Source organism: Nomascus leucogenys, chromosome 21 (genome assembly GCF_006542625.1).
Source record: "Nomascus leucogenys isolate Asia chromosome 21, Asia_NLE_v1, whole genome shotgun sequence".
NCBI classification, from domain to species: Eukaryota; Metazoa; Chordata; class Mammalia; order Primates; family Hylobatidae; genus Nomascus; species Nomascus leucogenys.
The window spans coordinates 6,533,077-6,548,762 of record NC_044401.1 but is presented as its reverse complement, the minus strand read 5'-3'; the positions used below and the strand labels follow the sequence as shown (position 1 = coordinate 6,548,762).

Sequence of the window (15,686 nt, the reverse complement as noted above, 5' to 3'; positions counted from 1 at the left end):
GTTCATTCCTTCATTTCTGGGTTCCATTGTGATAAGGACAGAACCATGGGAATTTCCTTGGTAAGATTCAAGGGTATAACTGGTAAGAATGGTGTGTTCTTAATCACACACCATAGGTTCATTTGTAAATTAGGATGTGGCTAAAGCCTACCAAAAAGTATTTTGATAGATTTTTAGTATCTGTAGTGAAAAAAGTTAGACTCTCGCATCTAAAAACCTCACAATTTCTGAAACTGTCATCTGACTGTGTTTTTCAAATGTTCACAGTAGACGGCCTACTTCCTTGTGCATTTTTTCACATAGTATCAGCCTGGGTCATGATAATACTATTATCTGGTATAACATCAAGCAATGGGAAAATAATGTGGTGAACGAACAGTTGATTAGACACATTAAACTCAGGAAAATTCAATCAAAGATCATCAGTTTCAATGATTTACTACCATATATCTTTGCTTAGTTATGAATAAAAAATTTTGAATGAAGCTTTTGGTGAAATTTATGTTTCAAGATGAAAGTAGAAATGAGAAAAATAGACATCCTGTGCTCACCTCAAATGAAGAGATAACTATATATTCCGAAAAAGTTCTATGTTAAATCTTGGGCTCCTATGAGACTAATAAAAAAAAAAATCAGTTTAACCCTTCATTTTCAGTTTCAGTCTTGATATACAGAAAAGGAGGAAAAGGGCTGATACTACTACTTGAAGAAGTGATTTACCAAAGGGAGAAATGATGGCTCAAAAATCCCTGTAGCTCCTCTAACAAATCCTGGTACCAGAGCAGACAATGAAATTGCTAGGGAGAGCTAAGAGTAGCAATGAATTCAATCCCTACCTTTGTGGCCAAACTTAGTTCTGCCTTCAGAAATAACAAAATTTTAGGAGATATGGTTAAAATTTATGGGATATGGCAAAGTTTAAGGAGATTTGGTTAAGCATTTTTAATCCATTCCCAAATGCTTACTATGGCTATATTTATTACCAGGATAAAGAGGAGGATCAACTGGTTGCCCCTGAAGAGGCAGACCTCCCAATTGTACATTGTTAATAGTTGACAGAATATTCCTCCCTTGTCACAGCTACTCTAACACACACAACCCTTGGATACACAACCCTGCGTAACCTGTAATGATTTAGAGATTGCATTTCTTGTACACAAGATCTTCCCTTGAATGGCTCCTTCATGTCATTCAAGTCTTAGAATTCAAACTTTATTTCCTCAGAAAGGACACCTACCCCCTGCCTCTGGATTGCCAGCCATTCTTCATCCTTTTTGTTGTAGTTGTATGCATTTGTTAATTTGTTTAGTGTCTCTCTCTCGGTCTTCTAGTTCAGAGCTCTGTCTCCAGTGCCTGGGATCAACTGAATTGTAATCGTTTACTCATTATAGAAGAGTAATCAACACCAGAAAGAAATCTGCTACCTAACAAAAGAATAGTTTCTTCTCTTTGTTTTTTTCGGCAACAGATACAAGACAAACTAAAATAGGTTAATTCAATTAATGTGTCTTGGGTGCAAATCTCAGTTTGGTATTATCAAAGGCATATTTTCACATTTAACTATATTATCATTTCAGGGATTACTTAATTTTCATTTTCATTTCTATTTCATCCTTTCTTTTCTGGCAGAGAAGCCTAAGCTCATTTGTAAAATTTTTCTGTCCTATGAGCATACTATTATATTTTATCCAGAACAGAAGTGCACCAAAAGAGCTGAAAGTTAAAGGAAATGTTCAGTAGATGAGACCTATAATACTGGTTCTGATTAATTAATATAATCACTCTATTAATTATCTATGTTTAAAATTCAAATTGTTGGCTTATTGAGCATTCTTAAAGAAAACATACTTGTAATATCCTACAACCATGAGGTGGAAAGGGTCAACAAATGCTTCCAATTATATCCCAATTATTTTAGGAATGGTTTATTTCACCTCCTGCTCCCTCTACCCACTCACCCTAATAGTGGTCTGCTCCTTACTTAAAAGGGGAAAAACACAAAGATTTCCTGCAGTTTGAGAATCAACTTGGGAGAAATAGAAAAACAGGTGTCTGAGTTGAGCAGAGCTGAGTTTAGTCCTGTCTCAGCCATTTACTGGCTATTTAAAGTTAGAAATTAACCTTCTGAGCCTTGGGCTTGCTCTTTTAATCTAGACCTGGATATTCATGATTCCAGTGTTCATGTAATGGATGTGTATTTGTATGTGTGGCCATATCCATAGTTCTCTAATAAAGACCTGGCCGATGCTAAGCAGAGAAATTAGATGGATTGTGGTCTCAACATGCAGTCATCCAGCACAATACTTTTGTCCATCTAGGACACTAAGTTTCAATTGTATACTTGGCTTATATTATCTGGAGATCATTATGAAAAACATTTTCTGCAACTCTTGATTTATTTAGGTCACAAGTAAAGTTATGTGAAAGTACCATGGACTATAAGAGTGCATTTGGCATCTCAACACACATGGATTCACAGAAAAGTTGGATGATACCAATGTCAGTTTTTAGTTCTGCAGTCCATCTGAAGAGTTAGCGACTGTTGGTTACCTATTCTATGGCTCAACTTTGTCAACTATAATGAGAAGTTTCAGTAGTTTAAAAAAGTATGACAGAAAATGATTCATAATTCCATGAAATTCATAAAAAATACCAAGGTGCTAAGGCTATAAGTATTCTAAAAACAGAGGACAGGATAAACTTTGTCAAATACCGAGGGGAAAAATAATCAACATGTTAGCGTATGTCTTAGTCTGTTTTCTGTCGCTTATAACAGAATACTTGAAACTCAGCAATTTATAAGAAAGGAAATTTATCTTTTATAGTTGGAGGCTGGGAAGTCCAAGGTTGAGGGAGCAAAACTGGTGAAAGCCTTCTTGCCGTGACAACTCTCTAGAGTCCTGAGACAACGTAGGACATCACATGGCAAGTGGGCAGACCATGCTAGTGCAGGTCTCTCTTTATCCTTCTATAAAGCTACCAGTCCTACTCCCATGATAACCCAGTAATTCATTAACCCAAGAAAAGACTCATCCATTCATGGTCCCTCATGACCCATCTCTTAAAGGCCCCAGCTCTCAATACTGCCACATTGGGGCTTAACTTTCAACATGAGTTTTGGAGAGGACAAAAATTCAAACCATAGCAGTGTGTAAATAAGCCTTCCATAGATATTTACTACCGAAAAATAAAATTACTCTCTACAGTAGGTTGAATGTTGACTACAGTCCCCAAAATTTCATGTTCACCTGGAACCTCAGAATGTAACATTCCTGGGAGATAAAGTCCTTGCAGATGCAACTAATTAAGAATCATGAGATAAAATCATCCTGGATTTAAGGTGGGCCCTAAATCCAATCACTGATATGCTTTTAATAGGAGGAGAGGACACAGAGAGACACATACAGAGGGGAAGGTCCTGTAAAGATGAAGGCAGAGTTTGACATGATAGTGCCAAAAGCCAAAGAATAAATGGGACCATCAGAAGCTGGAAGAACCAGGGAAAGATTTTCACTGTGAGCCTTCAGAGGGAATGTGGCCCTGTTGCATTTTGATTTCTGATTTCTAGCCTCCAGAACTGTGAGAGAATAAATTTCTGTCGTTTTTAAGTCACCCAGTTTATCATAATTTACTACAGCAGCCATGGGTAACTAGTACACTTTCCCTGTACTCTCTAGGACTAAAACAGAGGAAAACATACAGCAGTTTTATAAGTGTAAATAGTGATCTCAAAGCCCCCAATTAATAGGAGCACATAAGGACAAATAAAAATCAGTGAGAAAACTTAGAGGTTGCAGTGATGGTTTCTGGTAGTAGTAAGCCTCAAACGAAATGTACTGCCCTCTATTTGGAGTTGTTCCCTCTTAAGTCAAATGCAGATGCCCTCCAAAAGTGATACAACATCTTCTGATCCAATCCTTTCAAGCAAGCCAGGAACTGATCTTAAAGTGGAATTGGTCATTTAAAAAAAAAAAAGAAAAAAAAGAAAAAATTAATAGGCTGGGTGCAGTGGCTCATGCCTATAAATCCAGCACTTTGGGAGGCTGAGGCAGGAGGACTGCTGGAGCCCAGGAGTTTGAGACCAGCATGGGCAACATAGTGAGACCCTCATTTCTACAAAAAAAAAATTTAAACATTTGCTGAGCATGGTGGTGCACACCTGTAGTCCCAGCTACTGCGAACCTGAGATAGGAGGATTGCCTGGGAGGTTGAGACTGCAGTGAGCCATGATCATGCCACTGCACTCCAGCCTGGGTGACAAAGTGAGGCCTTTATATTTTTAAAAATCCAAGTGGTATATTGATGTAATTAATATCTTACAATGATATATGATCAATAGCAAAAGTATTCCGGAAATTACTTAATTGGACATAAATCAGTTCTCAAATAAAAAATTATCTATGTTCCTGAAGAACTTGATTCAGATAGTAAATATACCTATTTTTCATCAATGGAAATTTAAATATAATATCAGTAACAAATTTACATAGAGGGAAATCAATTTTATTTTGGTCTAGAGTATATACTATCATGAGACTTGGCAAAGACCCTAATAAGTATACAGATCATGGTTTGAAGCATCAGACCAGCATGATTAAAGATTATGTTTGAATTGTCTCCTGATATACAAAATTAACCATTTCTTAAGTAATACTAAACTCAGCTATCTTATTTGCTACACAAATTTAAGCCATTATAAAAGCAACATTTTAGTTAATTTTCAATATCTCTATTTTCTGTGCATATTGTTATGTACTTACACTTAAATCTTAAATTTCAGATAGTCCTACCTTATTTAATTTTTTTACCTTTAAAAAGTCATAACCTGTGGTATAATCTTCTTTTGATATGCTTAACAAAATATAAAAATGAAATATAGTGTAAAAAGTTCAAATGCTTTTAAAAATATATTTTTAAATAGCTTAAGAAATATATTTTGAAAATATATGAATGTGTGAAATATCTATTCACACATTTTTACCCTAATGCACAGAAATTCTTTTGTTTAGAAAAATAGAAATTGTATTCATAATTTCCCTTAAAGACTCTCAAAACCATAAGGATGATACATGCAGATATTAACTATTAGATATTACATGTTTAAAGCAGGAAAGAATGAAAACATTAACTTCCTAGGAAACTGCAATATCAAATTCTTTTTCTTTTGGTTTTTTAACTTAAGAGGTGTGCATTAATTACTATTAGTAATTAATTAGTCACCAAATATTCTAAAGGTGGGAACAAAAGGTTCTTGCAACTCAGAAATGAATCTATTTATATTTGACTTTTTTTCTCAGACACTGGTCTCCTAACACTTTATAAGTTCAGTAAGATGTGAATATAGATAATTAGGGTATTCCTATATAATCAGGTAGAAAGTGAATACATTTGTGTCAGTAGCTACAATAATTTGAATTAAATGAATGAGTGAATAAAAAATAAATCATAAAAAGGCACTGTTTGGGGTTGGTATAAAACATTTACTTTTAATATATAAATTATTAATATTAAGCAGTTATATTACAAATGACAGAGAATTGTTATTGAGGTGCAAATAACTCAACAGTAAATATTAGCCATGACTAGGTTATAGGGTGTTTCTGGAATTCTTGCTTCTTTTTAGATTAGTATAATGCTCTACTCAAGGTGTAGAGTAAATCTGCAATAGCTAGAGCAAATAAGTGGTAGAAAAAAAAGGATCTATAGAGAAGACCACATTTTATTACATGGTTTCAGAATAGCATTATGATTATGATGACTAATGAGAGGAGGAAGAAGAAGAGATGTTTTTAATTTTAAAGTGCTTTGGTATGTTGTCATCTCTAATTTACAGATGAGGAAACTGAGTGTAAAAGCACATGAAGGGCTGCCTATATCTCATAGCCAAAAAGTGATAACAGAGAAACTTAAATCCCTCTCTTCTATTTCTAAACCCTGTACTCTTTCTACTCTATTATATTGTCTCTTTATTCCCTGAAACCAGAGATATGTATTAACAGTAAAATTCTTAAATACTGCAGTTAAAATAGAAATTCCTCCAAGGCAGTGTTGAAAGCACCACAGTATTTATAAAAATAAAAATCAGCTTCTTAAGTTAGTGTTCTTAAATAAATGTAAAAAGAACAAAATCTTCTTTGAGTTCCCCTATACTCCTCATACAGAATCTTGGTAGTGATAATCCGCACCCAAAACTGTGAAGTAAATTGTATATATGAATGAAAACAATAAGAACCTACAGAAACATATGGGAGATCTAATTCGGATAGGATGGTCTGAGTAACGTATGGACGTGGATGAAGCTAGAAACCATCATTCTGAGCAAACTATCACAAGGACAGAAAACCAAACACCACATGTTCTCACTCATAGGTGGGAACTGAACAATGAGAACACATGGACACAGGGTGGGGAACATCACACACCCGGTCTGTCGTGGGGTGGGGACAGGGGGGAGGGATTGCATTAAGAGATACACCTAATGTAAATGACAAGTTAACGGGTGCAGCACACCAACATGGCACATGGATACATATGTAACAAACCTGCACATTGTGCACATGTACCCTAGAACTTAAAGTATAATAAAAAAGAAGAAAATTAATAAAATATTATCACATTTCACAGAGTTTACGGTCTAGCAGAGGAGAAAAACATTAATGATTTTTTTTCAACAATAGCAAATGGGTTTCCTATTACATGAAACTTCCAACAATTGGTAATGGTTGTCTAAAGTATTGTCTTCAGACAGACTCTGAGGTCAAGTTTTGGTGTAGTGACAGAGACAGCCATAATAAATTAGTGTTGTGTCATGGACAGTGAAGGGGAGACAGGGGATGCTGAATTTAGAACATTGACTTCACAACTAGACTGCCTAACTTACAAAAAAAATGTTTGTAGCATTCATTTTACACCAAATCCAGGTCTAGAGCATGCAATCTGACACTGAGAGTGCCTTATTTTATTTTTTAAAAGACCTGTATCATGTCTCCTCAAGTATCATAAGATTCTTGCAGTCAGTACCATAGATACTTCTCTATGCTGACAGCATGTAGTCATGCCTTGCAACATACGCATCTGCTGATGACAATAAATTACCATTTTAGAATTCACTCTTATTACTATTATTTGTGAACTCCATTTGTATCATAGCTTCTCTCAAAATATTATCAATATTAAACCCATTTTAGAAAAACTTTGTAACATAAGCTATAAAATGTAAGTAAATGTGTTGTCTTTATCATGACCAGATTCAAATTCAACATTAGGATATTGATAACACTTAACGATTAAATATATGCCTGCCAAATAATAAAATGAAACAAAGAGAAGATAACTACTTTTTAAATGAGTTTAAACATTTTTTAAAAATCCAGCCAGGCGTGGTGGCTCACACCTGTAATCCTAGCACTCTGGGAGGCCCAGGCGGGTGGATTGCCTGAGCTCAGGAGTTTGAGACCAGCCTGGGCAACAAGGTGAAACCCCGTCTCTACTAAAATACAAAAAATTAGCCGGGTGTGGTGGCGGGCACCTGTAGTCCCAGCTACTCAGAAGCCTGAGGCAGGAGAATTGTTTGAACCCAGGAAGTGGAGGTTGCAGTGAGCCGAGTTAGTGCCACTGCACTCCAGCCTGGGCAACAGAGCAAGACTCCATCTCCAAAAAAAAAAAATCCAAATCTGTGTATTTCAAAATATATTTTACATACTTATTATGTCCTAAAATTTGTATCTCTCTTTAAGTATACTTCATTTTCCTGCACATAGTAAGTGTTGCAGAAATCCATGGCGGTTAGTTTAGACCTTGTATTAGAGAGATAGCTCCACTTTACATTCCCTCTTGCTAAGGAAGTGTATTCATCATATTCCATAACAGCTCACAGTTTGTTATACATTAACTGCTTATTCTCTGTGCCAATAAGACTGTGCTGGAACAGCAAATGAATTTGGTGCATTCATTTAAATGATTCTGCAAACCACAGGCTACCCAGTTGTCTAATGATAAGAGAGCCCCAAAGCCACCTGATCACCATTATACTCCCTTATTTTTTTGGATTTGCATGGTCAGTACTGTCAGGATCTGAATACAGAGAAGAATGAGAAGTAAAAGTATATCTCAGACTTAATCATGAAAAGAGATTTTATTAATTTTGGCACCAGTGATGATGTGGCTAGGTTGGAAGGGGAATGGGATATAAGATCTGGAGTGCTTTATCTGCTCCAAGACCAGTGCTGGTTTTGGCACTTCTCTCACTCTAGTGAGTTGCAAAAAAACAAGCAGGTGCTAGCAATCTGAGAGACCACATGCCAGCTACAGCTGCTTCAAACTGATTCAATTACATCTGCCTGAATAGTCCCAGGACATCAAACTAGTTGAAGAGATCCATAGGTTGCAAGGAGACTTTGTCTATCCTGATGTACAACTGTCTCTGAGATAACGACCTGCAAATTTCCAGGTTGTGATATAAAGTGATCATTCCATCACCAGGCATAAGAGAAAAGATGGGGGAATGCGATGTTTTATTCAATTTAAAATTAAAAATCGGTTGTAGAAAGCACAAAAGGCCTCTTTGAATTTAAATCTGAAAGTCACCGAGGCCTTATGGATACCTTGAAACAGCCCAATTTTTGTGAGAACATTTCCCAAATCATTGGGTACAGCACATTTACAGAACATGCTCTTGGGATCCGGACTTCGCTCCAAACCTTGTTTGTACAAAAAGGGGCCAAGCAGCTGGGAAATTCTGGAGTGGAGTGTGTCCTCATTAGTTCCCATCTGCCACCAGAACTCAGCTCATGGCAAGTTTGGCTAAGTCCTGGTGTACTCAGGTCCAAATGTGGGTCAGTTTTAATTACACTATACAGAATTCAGTGTGCAGTTTTAAAATCCTTATTATACAGCACAGAGGAATGGGCAGCTCTCCAGCTAATCAATTTTTTAAAAGTACATATATAAAAATTTTAAACCAGGCTAGACAGACAGTGGGTGGAAAAAAATCTTTAAATGAGTACAAGGGTTACTTAAGAGAATTATTAGTGAAATTGGGTCATGAACAAGTTCTGCTTTAAAACTTCAAAGTGAGAAACAAACTGTTTTCATTGGTAAGTTGGAAAACTTATGTAAGGTACACAATGTGCCTTGCTCTTTAGTGTCAATAACAATAAGCCTGTGGCCAGGGTGTAGTACACACCTACAAGTGAACTGGCTTTCATGTAAGCAGAAACGTTCTCAATTTTGTGACTCTTCACTCCATCCCCTTTCAACGTTTATCACTTACGACAAAGATTGGATAAAAGAAAAAAATCACAAGCTACCTGGTAAATAGTGAAAAAACAAAGATGAGGAAGGGGAGGGAGTGAGAGAAAAGGAGAGTAGAAAGCACATGTGCTGAGTAGCAGGCTCTGGGCATGACTTGTCTCTCAGTGCCATCCATACAAATGGGGGCCAGAATCAACCCTTGCAGTCTATGTTCAGATTCCATCCTGTCCAAAAGCTTTATCAGGTTCAGGAGCGCTAAAACACTAAGCCTTCAAAGACAACTGTCAGTAAAAAATTCAGGAGTAAACACGTCGGCAGTCAGTGATCAGGCATTTATGCGCCATTTTTGATAGATAAAATGTCCCTTGACACAAGTCCTAATGACAACAACAACAACAACAAAAAACAAAAACCTTAAATGTTCAAAGTATCTCTGGGCTTTTGACTGAGTTGTTATCAGGTTTATCCACTTAAAATGCAGCATGGGATGCTGGGTTCAAATACCAGCATTGAATATTTACAAGCTATATGACTTTGGACAAATTGCTTATCCTCTCTGACATTTTGTTTTCTCACCTGCAAAATGGGGGAAATAACATCTTCCACATAGGGCTGTTGCAAGGATCATAAAACATATATGCACACATATATTGGATATTACATATCTATATATACTTACATGCATATATATATATATACACTAACATAAATGTGCATATGTATATATATAGCATCTGGAACATGAAAGTCACTCGATAAATGTTAACTATTATTAACCCAGTTATGATGAACTAAATTTTGTTCCCCAACCCCTCCAAAAAAAAAACATGTGTTGGAGTTCTAACCCCAAGTACTTCCAAATGTGATCTTACTTGAGAGGTAATCGAGTTAAAATAACACAATTAGGGTGGGCCTGAATTCAATATGACTGATGTCCTTATAAAAGGAGAGAAACCTGGGGACAGAGGCAGATACTTATAGAGGGAAGACAACATGGAGAGACATAGGAAGGAGAGGCCATCTACATGTCAAGGAGAAAGGCTGGAACAGATCCTTCCCTCACAGCCCTCAGAAGAACCAACCTGGCTAATCAACCTTGATTTCAGACCTCTGAACTGTGAGAAAACAAATTTCTGTTTAAGCCACCAAGTTTGTGGTCCTTTGTAATATTCCCAACTAAATAAAAATTCCATTAATCATCAATATTTACCTTGATTCATCATGATCGAAACTATACATTTGATATTAGGCAGGTCTGTATTACCTCTGGTGAGTAATAATCAATTCTATATATATTATCTAGTGATGTTTCCATTATTCTAAAAGAATCCTTTTCTGATTGCTGTTCAAGAAGATACTGCTGCAATATAAACAGCCTGGCAGAGGAAAATGGTTTAGTATAATTAAGATCATCTAGTTATTATTAAAGATAATTAAGGGAAAATCATACATATAAATTCACAAATCCACTTTTCTACTTTTGAGTTTGCATAGAAGGAAATCAGAAAATCTTACCACACTAATTTCCTTCTCAAGAAAAAATAAAACCTTACACAGAGGTTTATGCACTGACAACTATGCTCACTAAACCTGAGGCTGCTTAGATTACCAACAGGACCACTTTTAAGTCATTTTGATGCATGTGAAAGTAACTTATCAAGCATGGGTTCTTCATCATTTGCAAGAGACTGCTTTTAAGGGTATCTGAATTTCAGAAGAGGGATGAGAGTTCTCTGGGTTATGTCAACAGGCTTTCTATTGCAAGACACACCTCCATAATCAACAGACATTGAAGTGAGTGTGAACATTCCCATCTTAAGTTTTTCTTTAAACAGCCCTAGCCTTCTATAGAAATGTAGCATGTATAGTTAGAAATTATGAGTCTAACTATGTTGAACTGAGATAAGCAACAGATATCACAAGAGCCATAATTGGACCAAAGTTAACTTTCTTAATGTATGTGTCCCATACTTCCTTGAAATTCCTATACTACTCATAAAAATTTTTATATTTTGTCAAGAGAAGAGAGGAAAAAATAATACATAGAGACTACTATGCAATAATACATAGGTGGTAGTGGTGCACAAAATATTTTGTATACCTAATTTACTTTAATCCACATATCCACCATTAAAAAGGTAGGTGTTGTTGCCACCATACTATATATAGGAAAACTTGAGGCTTGGTAAGCTCAGCCAGCCTCGATGAGTTCACACAGCTACTGAATAATGGAGCTAGATTTTTGGTAAAGGTCAGTGGGAGGGAATCCAAAGCTCCTAAATTCAAACTCAAGCATGAGATTTACAATCTAGATATCCTAAGTGCATCACTGGGTTCCAAGATGCTGATTTATTTAAGGTATTCACAGGCGTGTTGAAAGCATTTGAACTCACATAAGCAGTAGATGTGTTCTTGCTAAACCTAACTCAACTTATTCTCCTTATGAGGAAATCAATGCTATTCACAAACACAACCTAAAAGGCTTTATTCAATTTAAATGAAATTAATCTTACTATAAGAACACATGAAAATGGAATTACCATACAATCTAGCAATTCCACTTCTGGGTATATACTCAAAAGCATTGAAAGCAGGTTCTCAAAGAGATAGTTGTACACCTATATTCATAGCCGAATTGTTCATAATAATTAAAACATGGAAGCAATCCAAGTGTCCACTGATGAATGAATGGACAGGCAAAATGTGGTATATACATGCAATTAATTATTATTCAGCCATAAAAACAAGGAAATCTTGACATGTACTACCACATGGATGAATGCTGAGGACATTACGCTAAGTGAAATAAGCCAAACACGAGAAGAGAAATACTAGATGATTCCACTTATATGACTACATAGAGAAGTCAAAATGCCAGAGACAGACACTAGGATGGTGGCTGCCAGAGGCTAGGGGTGGGAGTGCAGAGGGAAATGGGAAGTTATATTTTAATGCGTATAGTATTTTAGTTTTACAATACGAAAGTGTTATATAGTGATGTATTGTGGTTATGGCTGTGCAAGCATTATAAATGTATTTAATACCATTGAACTGTATACCAAAAAATAGTTAAGATAGTAAACTTCATGTTATGTGTATTTTTCCCCAATACAATAATTGGGGGAAAATAATAAAAATATCACATGAAGGTCTTTTAGATTCAGTACACTGCTTCATGATTTTTATAATATCTTCTAAGGCCACGGAAGCAGAGGTTACTTTGTATAGAACCTTTGAGTACAATCTATGTGATAATGCCCAACCAGGATCCTTGCTCCCAGGCAATTAGATGTTCTTTTTTCAGAGTCTAAACTGCAGTAGTGGTGATGGCGGTGGAACTGGTAGTGATAAAAATGACAGTAGTATAGCTAAGATTTCTTCAGTACTTGCTATGTGCCAACCAGCGGACTAAGAATCTTACATGTAGTGTGTCATTAACTCTCAGACAACAGATACTATTATTTTCCCAGTTTTACAAATGAGTAAACAAGAGAACAGAAAGATTAGATAACTTGATTGAGACCATACTAATAATAAGTGGTGAAGTCAAAAAGAACTCTATTGATATATCTTTGTCTCTCACTAGCCTGTATCCTCTTGAGAACAAAGATTATGTTGTATTCATCTAGCCTAGCACAATTTCTAGCAAACAGCAGACATCCATTCACCATGCAGAATAAAAGGAAATGAGGAAAGGAGAGAGGGAAAGAAGGGGGAAAAAAGAAATTATATCTAGTCATGCTATGTTCTCAATAAATGTGGATTTTCTTTCTTTATTTCCTTAACCCTGAAATCACAGGGGAACCTGCAATAATGCTCAGGAATCCTAGGGCATAGGATTCCTCCCTCTTTGAGATTCCAGGCTAATTCCTGTACAGGACCCTCAAAAAGCTGCTACTATCTGTTTAGTTTAATGATTAATATTCTAGCAAATATATATTATTGGCTCATCTCTTAATTTCTAATATCGAGACTGACAGAGAGATAGAGTTCAATCTACCACACTAAGGTTCACTGGAAAAAACTGATGTCCTTGATACTGGCCTCTTGCACACTGGTGTAAACTGAGGTAAAAGAAAAACTGTTCCCAGAGGAAAGGTAGTTCCATGCCTAAAAGTACATGTGTCATAAACCAGTGGTACTAAAATTTGAGAAGCCTAAACAAAAGGTTTTAATGCAATAGATACTGGCTTATTATGTAAACTGTGCCAATCTTATGTGACGGGCTTACGCCACACAAAATGGAACATTAGAATGATCTCTCTAAAGCAAGTCTTAACTGCTCTATTTTGACTCTACTCTTGCTTGGCTTTACCTCTATTTATAGTTAAAATTTAGTGAGTCATAGAGACCATAATTATAAATATGTATACAGTAAACACAGGGTCCACTACTTTTGCTTAGAAAAATAATTACAGATTTTTTAATATTCTGATCTTAACTGACCCAAAGGAATTAAACACACATTTTATTTTTGTGTTTTAGTGAGGTGGAGATAGGGAGGGAGAGAGCATAAGCCAGTGCTCAGGAAAGACGAGGCATTAACTATATAACATAGAAGATTTGTTTATTTTTATGCTGCAAAGTATTTCCAAGGTGACAAGTAACTTAGCCATTAATGCCTCAGCCTTATGTATATAATGGGAATAACATACAGACTTCTTCTAGTAAGTAAAAGTTAGTTTAAAACACATTGCAAATAGTGTTACTTCAATTCTTCATTAAAATAGTCAAAGAGGATCAATTCTTATACATTAATTTCTCATTTTAAGGAAAGATTTATCAGTATTCTCATATCTATGTAACTGGCAGAATGAGAACTAAAGTAAGTCCATCAAGACTCATCTAAACTGTATAATAAGTAATAAGATTTTAGGACACAATCCCTCTATTTCTAATACAACTCCAGAAATGTTTTATTCATAAATGTATTCCTTCAACATTTACTGATCAACTACTATGTACAAGGTATTGTATAAGAGGCTGTGGCAATCCTCTACTTACCTTTGTACTGTGTTTCCTACTTCCAAAGAGGTTAGTTAAATTCATACCAAAGTGATTTGTTAAAAATACAAAAAAGGATTCCAAATGGGCCAATAAAAGGAAAAGATACACCAACTCTAAGACTTCAGATTTATGTTACTAAATACCAACAGAAACTCCTCAACGTTTAAAAGAATACATTAAGGAGACTAATGCAAGTCATTTGAATGTTTTCAATATTAGAAATTTGAGCCTACTGAATAAATTAATTAAATATCTTAAACATTGAGTTGCAGCTTTTTATTGCATTTATAGAACTTTGCCTATTAGTAAAATATACAATCTATAATAGCTTGTCTATATCAAAAATATAGATATCTGTCAGAAAACATACAAAGCCATAACTAAAATAAATTTAATATCATTACCAGTAACATTTGTGAAAAAATACCAAGCATCTAGCATTTGTTAAATTAAAGAATAATATTCCATAAAATCTACATCTGGATTTTAGCCCCTTTTTTAGAATTACTATTTAATCTTCACTTTTTTTCTCTCACTTCTACCCCAAAAGCAACAGAAACACGTGCACAAATTAAGAAATTATCTTACAATATACCCTTAAATTTTCTGAATATGCCCCATGTGTCCACTGATAGCCAAATGCTTTCAAATCTGTTCAGCTAAATGGATCAATAACTACATCCAGCCTCATACAGTGGGGCTGCCAACACGGTGAAATTGAGCCAAACACAAAATGTCTCTACCAGGACAAAAATTATTATCAACCTAGTTATCTGAAGAGATCTACTCTCCCAGGTATTCTTTTGAGAAGTTGGCATACACATTATCTAGGGCAGTCAACAGCTACTAAAAAAAAATTTGAGTCATAAAACAGAGGATTTAAAGAAAATATTTAGAAGCTAAAACCAATGAGTTTTAGAATAAACAAATGTAACAGTTCAAGGTCTACATCAAGTAAGAATCTTTCAGAGTCAGAGTACACAAAATACGTAAGAGCACAAGCACACTGCTAACAAGCTTCTCTGTGCTCTCACTCATATGACACAGCTGCAAGCAACAATTGAGCAGGTGCAACCAAGCTTTTGAGAATTCCTGCCTGTTGCCCAGGAACCACAACACCGCATGGTTAAGATTTTAAACAGGTGCAAACATTTTTTTTTCCCCTTTCGTCTAGTGCTTAAGACAGTGGAGCAGACAGTACATCTGCAACCACTCCATACCTAAAGCAACCATCACAGAAAATAAACTCAAAAGCAGCAAAAAAAAAAAAAAAAGTTTAAATAAAACAATAATGGCAAAACTGTGGTTTTGCAATGGTCTGACTCCACATCACCATTCACTTTAATAGTACAATTCCATAAAATAATCTCTTCACCAGATGAATGCTTTGTAATTAAAATTATTCTGCCTCATCAAATCTTAGAAAT

At 35.5% G+C, this 15,686-nt stretch overlaps 1 protein-coding gene across 5 annotated transcripts in view; it reads right to left on the bottom strand.

The window, feature by feature from the left end:
- ZBTB20 (zinc finger and BTB domain containing 20) overlaps window positions 1-15,686 on the bottom strand; it is an 807,544-nt gene that overhangs the window by 540,390 nt on the left and 251,468 nt on the right. The window lies entirely within an intron of this gene.